Genomic DNA, 15,367 nt, shown 5'->3' on the forward strand with positions numbered 1-15,367 from the left:
AGAAGACTGCAACTAGCGGGGCACTGTCTAAGCCACCCCGAGCTACCTGCCAGCCTAGTCATCATATGGGAGCCCAAGCACAGGAGGATGAACCCTGGGCGCCCTTCCAAGACTATGGTCAACACGCTCCTAGAAGACAGCGGCGCGGCTAATGTAGATGAACTGAACGCATTGATGAGGGAGAGGGAGAAGTGGAGAGTCCGTCATCTTGCCCGGTGCCGGCCCCCTAGGCCTGAGTCGACGTAGTAGTAGTAGTAGTGCCCTCACTTAAGGTCATCTGTGGGAATGCAGAATGCTGGCGCAAGCACGAGGAAATGGTGGAAATTCACCAGATGCACAATAAAGATATACATGTGTTGGTAAACGCAAAGCGCCCGAGGTATATGTCCTCCTGAAAATGCTGCAAGAAGACCTGAGCTCAGCCCACCAGGAAGTTTTAGATGTGGGGATAGCAGTGGGATTGACCTACACAGTGATAGTGTCATGGACCAGTGAGATAGAACATAGGAGGGGGAGGGGGGGTTGTAAAGTAGATCTAGTGAATATAGCTGCTGTGACAAACAGAGAACTTGTTATGTGATTTGTCGTGTCTGTGCACAACTACATATCAATTAAATAAAAGCACACATGTAGGAGATGGCTTTAACTGGTGTATTCACATTGCAGTGAGAGAGAGAGCGTAATGTACATGTGAAGGCAACAGATGAACATGTAGTGCAGGGGTGGGGGTTTATTGCTCTAAAAGAAATAGATCCATATATTACACTTCCTCCCCCTTTAGATTAACTGTATATGTACAAAACATTCAATTTCCCTTTCATAAACCCATATTCCAAATAAACATGCTTTCACAATAACAGTCGATAACTAACTTCACAGTTCTAAAGGTTCAGTCTTTTGGGTGGCGCTCTGTTTCTTTCAGGATAGCGTGCCTGGACCTGCGAGTGGTATCAGGTTTGGTAGGTGTCTTGTCAACAATAACATTCTCGTCACACCTCTGCACCTGTGGGATGACATCAGGTTTAGCAGGTGTCTTGTCTAAGACAACGTTCTCAGTTTCTGGTGTCACGTTGTTGTCAGCGACATGATCATTACTGAGAAGTAAGCCTGGTGACTGTAATGTGTCCATTTTGTTGGATTCAGTCGAATCAGGTGTGTTCTTCGGTTGAGCATCGGTGTCTGGTCTACATGATGTCTCCATGTCTGATCTCCAACGTACACTGTGTACATCAGTGGTCCAGTTCTTGTAGTTCCTACTGGGTGTCCACTTGTCTTCTCGGGTAATCATGCGCTAGGACTTCCTGTCCAATCTCGAAGCCTCCTTGCTGCTTCACTTGGCAACTGGCTGAACTGTTTATTCCGCACTTCCCTCCATAGATCTGGTTTCAGGAGGTTTACGTGAGACCTCAGATTCATGAGCAACATTGCAGGTGTTTGAATTGTCTCTCATGAACAGAGTTCCAATACACAAAAAGGAAGTTATCCACCTTGTGCTGTCCAGAAATGTCCTCCTTGTCCATCTTTTTAATAAACTTCTTGAAGGTTTGGACAACTTTTCAGCTAACCCATTCATTGCTGGGTGGTGAGGAGCTGGCTTGAAATCCCTGATGCCGTTTTTCTCCATGAACAGTCAGAATTCTTCTGACGTGTATTGTGGCCTGTTGTCATTCACAATTTGTTCTAGTAAGCCATTTCTGGTGAAGATGGTCCTGAGAGCAGAGACAGTCTTAATTGAGGTGGTTGACTTCATTGCCATAACCTCCAGCTACTTCAAATAAACATCCACAGCTATCAGGAACATGGAGTCCATGAATGGCCCAGCAAAGTCAATATGCCCTCTTTGCCATTGGGGCCCTGAATGGTGGCAAGGGAGGAGGTGTAGGGACAGGAGTAGCACTTGCGCTTACAGGGATAAGTGCCAGGTGGGAGATAAGGCAAGAGAGGAGGTGTAGGGACAGGGCCCCAAACATTCTTCCAAGTGAGGCAACACCTCACTTGTGAGTCTGTTGGGGTCACCTATTGCATCCGGTGCTCCTGGTGCGGCCTCCTCTACATCGGTGAAACCTGACGCAGATTGGGGGACGGCTTCGTCGAGCACCTCCACTCCATCCGCCACAACAGACAGGATCTTCCAGTAGCCACCCACTTCAACTCTGCTTCCCACTCCCATTCAGATATGTCCATACATGGCTTCCTCTACTGCCATGATGAGGCTAAACTCAGGTTGGAGGAGCAACACCTAGACAGAATATGAGGTCTAGGTAGTCTCCAGCCCCTTGGTATGAACATAGAATTCTCCACCTTCTGGTAATTCCCTCCTCCTCCCTTCCTCTATCCCTATGTCACTCTGCCCCCTCCCCCAGCTGCCTATCACCTCCCTCATGGTTCTGCCTCCATTGTGTTTTCCCCTATTCCTTCTTCACCTTTCCTGCCTATCACCTCCCTGCTTCCCCTCCCCCACCCCTTTATCTTTCCCCTTACTGGTTTTTCACCTGGAACCTACCAGCCTTCTCCTTCCCACCCTCCCCCCACCTTCTTTATAGGGCCTCTTCCCCCTTCCCTCTACAGTCCTGACGAAGGGTTCCGGCCCGAAACGTCGACCAAAGCCAATTCTGAATCCACTTGGCCAAACTTCCCTGGATCCCATGCCTTCTGACTTTCTGAATAAGCCTCCCATATAGATTTTGTAAAATCTAAATCTCTCAGCTATTACCAACAGTTAAGACTCAAGTGATTTTGTAAAATTGTAACAATTTCGTCAACCATCTTGACAGAGATTGAGAGAGAGAGAGAGACAGATAGACAAGCGACAGAGAGAGGAGAGGGAGAGAGAGAATGAGAACAAGAACAAGCTGAAATAGTAAGGAACTGCTGAAATAGATGTGGGAGGGTAAAGGAGATGATTTGTTACAGTAGTGGCCATGGTTGAAGGCAGCATCCTCAAAAGAGAAGAAGATGTGAAAATCACTGACTAAAGCAGGCAGAATCCACAGCAGCACCCTTTCAATCTGATTTGGCTGCTGACCTAATTATAGAGCTGGTGAAGTCAGACAAGTAGGGGTCATCCACAAATATACACAACAGATTCATTTGTGGGCCAGCAATGTAAATTGTGAGTGGTCTGGAGATCATCAATATCGATAACTGATCTACCTCTGCCCACAAATGGAGAGGGGAGTTACATTACACCAGTGCAGGAGGTGAAACAATGATTGCGGAGAGAAGTCAGCCCCAGGTACTTGAGATGGAGAGAGAACATAAGAACATAAGAAATAGGAGCAGGAGTAGGCCATCTGGCCCATCAAGATTGCTCCGTCATTCAATAAGATCATGGCTGATCTGGCCGTGGACTCATCTCCACCTACCTGCCATTTCCCCATAACCCTCAATTCCCCTCATAACTTTCCTGCCTCTATCTATCCCTTTCATAATTTTATATGTTTCTATAAGATCGCCTCTCATTCTTCTGAACTCCAGCGAGTACAGTCCCAGGAGAAACAATCTCTCTTCATAGTCTAATCCCCTCATCTCTGGAGTGCAGCTTCCTGGAGATAAGTGGATGTACCCAAACAATGAAGGGACAACCTTGGGAACAGACACACTGTGTAAGGCAGGTGCGATCATAGACACAAGAAAAAGAGAAATAACACAGACAAGACAGGGACAGCAAGAATTTGTGACCCGCAAAGCAGAACATGGCCCATAGACAGACAGCAGCCCCAAGCAGGGTGATGTGTGGGAATGTCAGGAGCGGAGGGGCCAAGCACAGTCAGGAGCTGTTAGAAGTCGTGCAGATGCCTGAGGATGTAGCAATGATTAAAGTAAAGGCTCACCAGAAAGGGGATAGTAAGGAGCAAAGAGGGAACGCATAGGCAAACATCAGTGTGAGGAGGGCAACGGAAGAACAAGAATCAACAGAAATTAGAAGTGTACAGAAAGAAACTACAACTGCCAATTTAGTAAGATTACATGGAGAAGTGAAGGACCACTGTAACCAGGGTAAACTGAACAAAATAACATTAATACATTGCTGATCAGAGAGCTGGAGGGAAAGGAGATTGTCTTCCCGCAGCTGGGTGACCAAGTCATGGTGAGGGTGATGCCTGAAAGGGCAGGGTTTGCTCCCAGATGGATAGGACCACAGATGGTACTTTCAACAAATGATACTTGAGTCTGTGTGCAGACTCGGCGAGGCAGCCAGTGGAAACATTGGACTCAGGTTAAACCGTAGACTCACCTTCTTGTTGTCCCCACAGGCAGGGGGAGATCAAATGCACCCAGCAACCATATACTTCCAGAGAACCTAAGAGATGAACACCAGCTGGCCACACCAGACCTGAGCACAGTTGATGGAAGCAGACCCACAGCAAATGCAAAGGCAGTGGATACCGGGAGAGCACTGCAGAAAGTCAAGAGTAGCATGTTAAAGTGAAATGGTAATGGTACTCTGTAAGGAAGGTACATGATTAGTTGTATAGCATAGAATAGAAAAGATGTTGGGGATAACAGATAGGAATATCTATTTAATTTCACTGCCATTCATTTCCTTTTTTTTAACCTTTTATTATATCTTCTTGTTTGTTTGGTAAGGGACTTGCATTAACCTTTGCTAATGTTTTTCTTTTGACATATCTATCACAGTTTGCTTTATGTCTCTCACCAGCCTACACTTCTATTATACCTTCCCTTTCCTCATCAATGTTGTGCTCCCTCTTTTGCTGCTCAGCAATTTTTCCATTCCTTAGGGATATTTCTTTTTTTGATATTAGAAGCCCTTTCCTTTATTGCAACACTAACTTTAATTTCCCTGACAACCTTGGTTAGATCATTATTCCGCTCCCCCAAAATGAATATGTATTACTTATTAATCTGTTCCCAGTTACTTAAAAGTTAGCTAGTGCTGGTTTATTGTCACATTTTTTATTGTAGATCCCCAATTGCATAGGTTGCTTTGTTCGGATATAAGGATCCGGCTTCAGACTGACCAACATCATTTTAAGTTTTTACATAACAGTGGATTGCAGTTAACTGGGCCATCAGTTAGTTGTGGCAGCTGCTTATTTTGGACAACTCTTAAAGAGCAAAAACGAATCAAGAAAATAGTTGGGATTCCCTTTGTTTATTTGGGACACTGTGCCGCTTAATGAGAACAGGAAATAGTTGCCAAAGTTTCTAATTAGTGTCGGACGCATGCACTTGTGTGGACATTTCTCACTACGCTGTACTTAGAACGAACAGTTTTTAAATAGTCAGTTGTACGTGTTTATGTTCAAAAATCAACAATTTTTGTCACTGATAGTTGGCGAGAAATAAGCAGTAAGACAATTCTGAAATGTTTCACTCACTGTGGTTTCAAGCATTCAAGCTTGAAGATGCCAGAAACGGCTGAGAGTAAAAATGAAACTATTTCATTACTTAATCAAGTTAGGAACTATGAAGAATTTGAAGGTATCAACAATCATCTTGAATGTTTCAATGACAATATAGATTTGAATGATGAGGTCATTAAAAGCACGAAATGAAGGCAGTCCATTAACTGTACTAGGTGAGCCGATTTTGTTCATTTAGAGTCAAACAAAAGAACAAGGCAGTGTACTCTGGATGAATTCCTCTGACACTAACTATTAGGAACTAATACAGTTTTATAGTACTGTGGTAGTGTTGGTAGTGTTCTGATTTGTTCCGTATTTCATTTAAATACATAATTTAATACTCCATTAAATGGTAATTTTTTAAATACCTTTTTAATTATTTCCCTGAAACCAGCTAATTGGAGCAGCCACTTAATATGTACTGGTCCTGATATGTCCCAATTAACTGCAATCCACTGTATTTATATTTTGTGATGTCCCTTAACTATGAGATTGTCAATGAACTGAATCTTATTATACAATATTTGAACATAAAACCTTTCCCATTTTGTTCTAAACTATATTAATCTTGAGTCTAAGCCTGAAATATCAACTGTTTATTCCTCTCCGTAGATACAGCCTGACTTGCTGAAGTCCTCCAGAATTTTGAATGTGTTGCTCAAGAATTTCAGTATCTCCAGCACCTTTTGTGTTTATGATTTAGAGAACAATCTCTTATTCACTCTTTGAATTCACCCTTTACACTAATACTGTTTGTTTTGTTTGTCCAATCTGTATATAGATTGAAGTCCCAATGATTATTGTTTCACCCTTGTTAAATGTACCTCAAATTTCATGATTCATACTATGGTAAACATTATTACATTGCTATTTGGGAGGCTTAATGGCCATAATGCTTTTTTCCCATGCTGTTTCATAGCTCCACCCAAAACGTTTCCAGTCTACTAATATTTCTGGTCTCAGTTTCATTGTCTAGTGCCATTATCCCATTCTCTCTTAGGGTCTCGCCACCCCCTTTCCCATTTTGCTTATCTCTCCTTAAAGCTAAACATCCAGGAATACCTAGTTCATTTTGGAACCACATCTGTAATAGCTATTAGATCATATCCATTTGTTTCAGTTTGGGCCATTGATCATCTAACTTGTATGAATCCTCTATTCATGCAGTTAAAGATCCCTCAGTTTCATCTTTTTACTATGTTACTATTTTCCCTTCTCTGAATCTAATTGGAACTACAATCTTTTATTTGTCTGCGCTATTGATTACTGACTTACTGTGCTTATTATTACCTTATTTTGTTACCAAACATTATCATCTTGTCCTTTTCCTTTAACCAAATTTCTTCTCAGTCCCATCCACCCAGCATCTCCCTACAGGCCTTGTTATTCGATTCACTGCAACACTGGTCACAACCCAGTTCAAGAGCTGTGCATCTCAATGGAACAATTTGCTCTTCCACCAATATCAGTGCCAATGCCCTATGAACTGAAACCTGTTTTTTCCACACCAGCCTTTCATCCACACATTCAATTCTGTTTTTAATGAGTCTAAATCAATTTACATGTAGCTTATGTAGTAAATCGTGTTCTCAGCATTATTAGTTAATTAATCAAACTATTTGTTTATTTATTTTGAAGTTTGTCTTCTTTTGCATATTGGTTATCAATCAGTTCTTGCTTGTGTTGGGAAAGGGAGAGGAGGCTTGGCCCACGTGCATAGCAATGGATGTTATTCAGTGGTGAGTGATAACTTTAATGATAAACTGCAAAATAACAAGCCATGAGGGGCTACAAAACAAGAGAGAACAGATACTTAACATGACAGCTGTTATTCTAAGATAAGGAATGCCTACCATTCCATGCCCAGACTGCATTTCGACAATCTGATCACTTGGCTCAGGTTAAAGAAAAAGGCCCCGGAGATCAGGACAACTAAGAGGTGGTCATGGGAGGCTAAACTTGAATCCATTAAGGATGCTCAACTGCTGTGACAGGGTTTGAATGCTATTACCTCTTATAAGGTTAAATCAAGCAACATAGCTAACAACAGAGCTTTGCTTCCAAATAAGCTCAATGCCTTCTATGCTTGTTTTGACTGTCAAAGCATGAAGGAACCATCATGAACTTCCACAGTTGCTGATGATCCTATGATTTCAATCTCTGAAGCCGACATGAGAACAACCTTCAGAAGGTTGAACCCACAGAAAAGGTCTGGCCTAGTTGGGGTAGCTGACCAAGAACTAAAACCTGCGCTGATCAGCTGAATGGGGCGTTCACTGAGATCTTTAATCTCTTGCTTCAGCAGTCTGAGGTACCCACCTGCTTCGCGCAGGCTTCAATTATACTGGTGCCCAAGAAGAACGTGGTGACCTGCTTCAATGATTATCATCCAGGAGCACTTACATCCACGGCGATGAAATGTTTTGAGAGGCTGGTGATGAAACATATCAGCTCCTGTGCGAGTGATGACTTGGATCCACTCCAATTTGCCTACTGGAGCAACAGGTTCACAGTAGATGCCATCTCACTGGCTCTTCACTCAACCCTGAACATCTAGGCAGCAAAGGTGCATATGTCAAGATGATCTTTATCGACAACAGCTCAGCATTCAGTAGCATCATCCCCCAAAACTGATCAATAAGCTTCAAGACTGTGGTTTCACTACCTCCTTGTTGAACTGGATCCTGGATTTCCTCACTTGCAGACCTCAGTCAGTTCAGATTGGCAACAACATCTCTTCCACGGTCTCCATCAGCACAGGTGCACCACAAGGCTGTTTGCTGCCCTCGCTTCACACGTGCAATTGTGTGGCTAAGCAGAGCTACAATGCCATATTCAAGTTTGCTGATGACACCCCTGTCGTAGGCCTAATCAAAGGTGGTGATGAATCAGCATACAGAAGGGAGATTGAAAATCTGGTTGAGTGATGCCATAACAACTTCTTACTCAATATCAGCAAGACCAAGGAGCTGATTATTGACCTCAAGAGGAAGAAACCAGAGGTCCATGAGCCAGTCCTCATCCGAGGATCAGAGATGGAGCGGGTCAGCAACTTCAAATTCCTTGGTGCTCTGTCCTGGGCCCAGCACATCAGTGCAATTAAGAAGAAAGCACAGCAGTGACTCTACTTCCTTAGAAGTTTGTGAAGACTTGGCATGACATCTAGAACTTTAATAAACTTCTATAGGTGTGTAGTGGAGAATATAAACACCAATGAACAGAAAGTTTGACAAAAGTAGTGGTCCGGTCCATCATGGGTAAAGCCCTCCTCACCATTGAGCACATCTACACAAAACATTGTTGCATCCATCATCAGGGACCTCCACCACCTAGGACATGCTCTCTTTTCACTGCCGCCATCAGGAAAACACAGGAGCCTCAGGACTCACACCACCAGGATTCAGGAATAGTTATTACCCCTCAACCATCAGGCTCTTGAACCAAACATGACTTCATTATGGAAATGTTTCCACAATCAATAGACTCCCTTTCAAGGACTCTTCATCTCATGTTCTCAATATTTATTCATTCATTCATTCATTCATTCATTCATTTATTTATTTATTATTATTTCTTTATTTTTGCATTTGCATAGTTTGTGTCTTTTGCGCATGGGTTGAATGCCCAAGTCGGTGCAATCTTTCATTGAATCTGTTTTGGTTATTATTTTATTAGATTTATTGAGTATGCCTGCGAGAAAAAGAATCTCAGGGCTGTATATGATTGCATATATGTACTTGAATAATACATTTAACATAGAACATAGAACATAGAATAGTACAGCACAGTACAGGCCCTTCGGCCCACAATGTTGTGCCGACCCTCAAACCCTGCCTCCCATATAAGCCCCCACCTTAGATTCCTCCATATAACTGTCTAGTAGTCTCTTAAACTTCACTAGTGTATCTGCCTCCACCACTGACTCAGGCAGTGCATTCCATGCACCAACTACTCTCTGAGTAAAAACCTTCCTCTAATATCCTCCTTGAACTTCCCACCCCTTACCTTAAAGCCATGTCCTCTTGTATTGAGCAGTGGTGCCCTGGGGAAGAGGTGCTGGCTGTCCACTCTATCTATTCCTCTTATTATCTTATACATCTCTATCATGTCTCCTCTCATCCTCCTTCTCTCCAAAGAGTAAAGCCCTAGCTCCCTTAATCTCTGATCATAATGCATACTTTCTAAACCAGGCAGCATCCTGGTAAATCTCCTCTGTACCCTTTCCAATGCTTCCACATCCTTCCTATAGTGAGGTGACTGTCCCTGATCAGACCATGATTCTCTAAATGCCTATAGATCCTGTCTCTAAGAATCTTTTCCAACAGCTTTCCCACCACAGACGTAGGGCTCACTGGTCTATAATACCCGGACTATCCCTATTACCTTTTTTGAACAAGAGAACAATATTCGCCTCCCTCCAATCCTCCGGTACCATTCCCGTGGACAATGAGGACATAAAGATCCTAGCCAGAGGCTCAGCAATCTCTTCTCTCGCCTCGTGAAGCAGCCTGGGGAATATTCCGTCAGGCCCCGGGGACTTATCCGTCCTAATGTATTTTAACAACTCCAACACCTCCTCTCCCTTAATATCAACATGTTCCAGAACATCAACCTCACTCATATTATCCTCACCATCATCAAGTTCCCTCTCATTGGTGAATACCGAAGAGAAGTATTCATTGAGGACCTCACTCACTTCCACAGCCTCCAGGCACATCTTCCCACCTTTATCTCTAATCAGTCCTACCTTCACTCCTGTCATCCTTTTTTTCTTCACATAATTGAAGAATGCCTTGAGCTTTTCCTTTACCCTACTCGCCAAGGCCTTCTCATGCCCCCTTCTTGCTCTTCTCAGCCCCTTATTAAGCTCCTTTCTTGCTTCCCTATATTCCTCAATAGACCCATCTGATCCTTGCTTCCTAACCTCATGTATGCTGCCTTCTTCTACCTGACTAGATTTTCCACCTCACTTCTCATCCATGGTTCCTTCACCCTACCATTCTTTATCTTCCTCACCGGGACAAATTTATCCCTTACATCCTGCAAGAGATCTCTAAACATTGACCACATGTCCATAGTACATTTCCCTGCAAAAACATCATCCCAATTCACACCTGCAAGTTCTAGCCTTATAGCCTCATAATTTGCCTTTCCCCAATTAAAAATGTTCCTGTCCTCTTTGATTCTGTCCTTTTCCATGATAATTATAAAGGCCAGGGAGCAGTGGTCACTGTCCCCCAGATGCTCACCCACTGAGAGATCTGTGACCTGACCCGGTTCATTACCTAGAACTAGATCTAGTATGGCATTCCCCCTGGTCGGCCTGTCCACATACTGTGACAGGAATCCATCCTGGACACACTTAACAAATTCTGCCCCATCTAAGCCCTTGGAACTAATCAGGTGCCAATCAATATTAGGGAAGTTAAAGTCACCCATGATAACAACCCGGTTATTTTTGCACCTTTCCAAAATCTGCCTCCCAATCTGCTCCTCTGTATCTCTGCTGCTACCAGGGGGCGTATAGAATACTCCCAATAGAGTAACTGCTCCCTTCCTGTTCCTGACTTCCACCTATATTGACTCAAAAGAGGATCCTGCTACATTACCCACCCTTTCTGTAGCTGTAATAGTATCCCTGACCAGTAATGCCACCCCTCCTCCCCTTTCTCCCCCATCTCTATCCCTTTTAAAGCACTGAAATCCAGGAATATTGAGAATCCATTCCTGCCCTGGTGCCAGCCAAGTCTCTGTAATGGCCACTACATCATAATTCCATGTATGTATCCAAGCTGTCAGTTCATCACCTTTGTTCCTGATGCTTCTTGCATTGAGGTACACACATTTCAGCCCTTCTACCTTACTGTCTTTACACTGTTTATTCTGCTTCTCTTTCCTCAAAGCCTCTCTGTATGTTAGTTCAAAGTTTACTTTGAACTTTGAACAGGGCAACAAGGTAACTACAGACCAGAATAACTGGTTGAGACTGGCTGTTTCGTATGAGGATTGGGGATGAGAGTTGGGTTCCAATAGGCTGCAGGTGGTGAGTTGGAAATGAGTGGTAAGTGACTCCTGTTAGCTGGGTGGAGGCTGGGAGGAGCCTGCATGTGCACACCTGACAAGACCCCCCACTCCCCTCATGGCTGGCCCCTGATGGCCCAAGACAATCCAGAAGGGTCCAGTGTTACTCATCAATGAGCAATGGATCCAAGTTGTAACTGGATGGCACCCAAGGTTTCTCCTCCCAGTCGACCAGTTACTGCACACCTCATCCAGGATGATGGGCATCTATCAACTGGTGAACCATGTACACGGGCCACTTTCCAGCATCCTTGCTTCTGGAGTTGTAGGCTCAGGTGGGTTGAGTGGACAGGGGGTTTGAGGCAGGACACGTGGAAAGTAGGTGTGATCCTGCAGGATTGTGGCAGCTGGTGATGGGAAGTAACCGGGTTAATGCAATGGGCAATCTTAAAGGGGCCAATAAACCGGGATGGGAGCTTGTGGTAGCCAACGCACTAAGGTAGACAGCCAGACAGTCCCCTGGCTGGAGTAATCTAGCTTGGTGCCACCGGCAGTTGGCTTGGCAGCATTAGGCATGATTGCCAACTAGGATGGCCCTCTGTGCCCTCTTCCAAGCATTCTGGCAGCTGCAAACCAGGGTCCTGGCAGATGGGACCTCCACCATTGGCTCCTCCGTGGGGAGCAACAGGGGTTGGTAGCTATAATACACTTCAAGGGTGACATACCCGTGACAGAGGAGGTCTGTACATTGTGGGGCATCCTGGCCCAGAGCAGATACCTCTTTCATGTGGAAGGGTTAAAAGCATAGTATTACAGAATGTACTCCACTTGCTGATTGGCTCTTTCTACTGTCCATTGGTCTGTGGATGGTAGCCAGAGGACAAATTCAGAGGTGCTGAGGAAGCAGCAGGACGCTCACCAGAAGTGGGAGATGAATTGTGGGCCCCTGATCCAACGCAGTTTCCTGGGAGAAGCTGTGGAGGCGAACTACATGTTGGAGAACCAGGTCCACCATCTTAATGACTGGCAGAAATTTGGGGAGAGCAATAAAGTGGTGGGCTGCCTTGGAGAACCGGATCACCACTGTCATGATCACCACGGCCCCAACAGAAGGTGGCAAACCTGTTGGCAATGTGGGACCATGGGTGACGAGGGAACAGCAGGAGCTGCAGGAGCCCCAGTGGTCACTGGTTGAAGGGATTGGACTGGGCACATTGAGGGTAGGCAGAGATGAACTGATGTAAATCTATGATCATGGTAGGCCACTAGAACTGGCATCATAGCGAATCTAAGGTCCGTGCTGTACCTGGATGCTGGAGAGGAGTGAGGAGTGGGTCCACTGGAGGGCTTCAGAACACACGGCTACTGGCACGTACATGTGGTTGTCAGGTTTGTCAGCTAGAGCAGGTTCGTGCTGTAGGGCCTAGCAGATCCGGCTCTTGAGGTCCCAGATGATCAAGGCAAGGATCTAGGAAGATGGAGTTATGGGCTGAGGACCGATCTCTGTTCCAACTGGGTTGAACTGTTGTGACTGGGCGTCCACCTTGGTGTACTTGGAGCCGTATGAGTAGGAAATGGGGTCGGCTGCTTCCAAGGCATCAGCAGTTGTCGATGCCTTAGAGGTTTATGGCAGGGAGTTTCTCCCTTTTGCTGCCTGCTGACGGGGACTCGGGAGTCGATCGGGACTTGAGACTTTTTTTTTACCGTGCCCATGGTCTGTTCTTTATCAAATTATGGTCTTCTTTTGCACTCCTGTAACTATATGTTATAATTATATGGTTCTGTCAGTGTTAGTCTTTGGTTTGTCCTGTTTTCTGTGATATCACTCTGGAGGAATATTGTATCATTTCTTAATGTATGTATGCATTTCTAAATGACAATAAAAGAGGACTGAGTGTTCTCATAATCTAAATGGGGAAATTGAATTGCTCCAAGAAGATGGCCCAGTGAGCCTGATGTGGGTTGAGTTGGCGGGTCTGTGGTATGGATATGAGGTTCTGGAGATCAGTCCAGATCAGGAAGGGCTTAGTGTTTCAATTCCTCCAAGGCCCATTTGATGGCACGTGGCTCCTTGTTACCTACTCCATACAGAGCTGTGCCCAGTCCTTGCTGGGAGGGGATGGCTTTGGTGCCCATATGATCAATCCACCTGTAAAGGTCTGGAGGGGTTCGGATGGCAGAGAATATAAGTAGTGGTGAAGCATCTTTTGACCAAGTTAGCCGTGAAATAGGTGATTTGTTATGAGAGGTGAGAGGAGCAGTGATTTGGGTGTTGTTCCTCATTAAACGGCGGTAGAAGCTGGAAAAGCCCAAAAAATGCTGTAGCTGTTTAATGGTGCACTATTGGAGCCATTCAATGATAGCATGCACTTTCTCTGGGTCCATGGTCATGCACTGGGGTGAAAAGACGTAAGCCAGGAAGGAAATGACTGGACTGTGGAGCAAGCATTTCCCTAAATTGCAGTACGGTGGTTTTCAAGGAGATACTGAAAGACTGAATGGATTGGGCAGACCTGATCTTGGAGTCCCTGGAGCAGATGAGAATGTCATCGAGGTAGACAAGTACATACCTATGTAGCATGTCTCAGAGGATCCCATTAATGAAGGCTTGAAAAAATGGCAGGACTGTTGAATAATCCAAAAGGCATCACCGTATTCGTAGTGGCTAGTGTAAATATTAACGCTGACTTCCACTCATCTCCCAGTGGTTGTGGATCAGGTTGTATGCACTCCGTAGATTCAGTTCGGTGAAGATCTGGGCCCCTCGGAGTGTTTTGAATGCGCTATCCATCAAGCAGACAGAGAGTGTTTCTTAATGGTAATTTTGTTAGGTCCACAGTAGTCGATAAAGGGATGAAGACCCCCATCTTTTTTTTTTGACAAAGAAGAATCCTGCATGGGCTGAGGACTGGGATAGTTGACTGAAGCTGTGTTGCAGCACTTCAACGATGTAGTCATTCATGGCGTGGGTCTCAGCAGGGGAAGGGGGAACAGATGACCTTGGGGAAGGGTGATGCCTAGGAGGAGATTGATTGCACAGTTGTGTGGTCTGTGAGGGGCAGGGCTTCCCTTTTGCTGAAGGCATTGGCTAAGTTGTTGTACTCCTCTGGGAGTTGGGTGGGGTTGAGAATGGCTTTGTCTCTACGGATATACGGGGTGAAATTAGCAGGGTGAAATTTGTCTCTACGGATATACGGGGTGAAATTAGCAGGGTGAAATTTGTCTCCACAGATAGACGGTGAAATTAGCAGGGTGAAATTTGTCTCCACGGATATACGGGGTGAAATTAGCAGGGTGAAATTTGTCTCCACGAATAGACGGGGTGAAATTAGCAGGGTGAAATTTGTCTCCACGGATAGACGGGGTGAAATTAGCTAAGGTTGCAGGCTGGTGGTCCAGCAGGTGGGATCCCAACTCGGCAGTGAACCAGATGACCAGGAAAAGTGAGGGTTGTGAGAAGAGGACCAGGGGTAACCCAAGACGAGAGGAGTGTTGGGTGAGTTGGTAAGGAGAAATTGGATGAACTTACGGTGCTCTCCAATAGTCACGTGCGTAAGATTTGTGCACGTTCTGACCATCTCAGGCCCCAGGGGATGTCCATCAGTGGCTGTGATGCAGAAAAGGTGAGAGATAGGCTTGGTTTGAAGTCCATGCTGCGCACAAAGAGCCCAGTCCAGAAAGTTGCCTGCTGCACTGGAGTCCACCAGAGCCTCCTGTGTGCTTAGAGCTGTCGGGGTGTGGAGGAGGACAGAGAGAGTGAGTTGGGCTATGCTGCAGGAATGAGAGACCGGGTGTGCTTGCTAGATAGAAAGCCCTCACCCTACCTGATGTTGCCATTTACCTGGATCCAGTGGGCATTTGATACGTGGATGGTTGGTGGCTCCACAATAAAGGCACAAGTTGTTGCTCCACCAATGCTCATGCTCTTGGGGATTCAAAGGAGCTCCCCCTAACTGCATGGGTCCTAGAGGTTT

General features: G+C 45.1%; 1 long non-coding RNA gene across 1 annotated transcript in view; it reads right to left on the reverse strand.

Annotated features, from left to right (window-relative positions):
* Window positions 1-4,245: 4,245 nt before the first annotated feature.
* LOC134349048 (uncharacterized) overlaps window positions 4,246-15,367 on the reverse strand; it is a 48,447-nt gene continuing 37,325 nt past the window's right edge. The window contains exon 3 of the long non-coding RNA XR_010018572.1: window positions 4,246-4,399. This is a non-coding gene — a long non-coding RNA (uncharacterized LOC134349048). The remainder of the gene's footprint in view (window positions 4,400-15,367) is intronic.

The sequence above is a fragment of the Mobula hypostoma genome, chromosome 7 (genome assembly GCF_963921235.1).
Source record: "Mobula hypostoma chromosome 7, sMobHyp1.1, whole genome shotgun sequence".
Lineage (NCBI taxonomy): Eukaryota > Metazoa > Chordata > Chondrichthyes > Myliobatiformes > Myliobatidae > Mobula > Mobula hypostoma.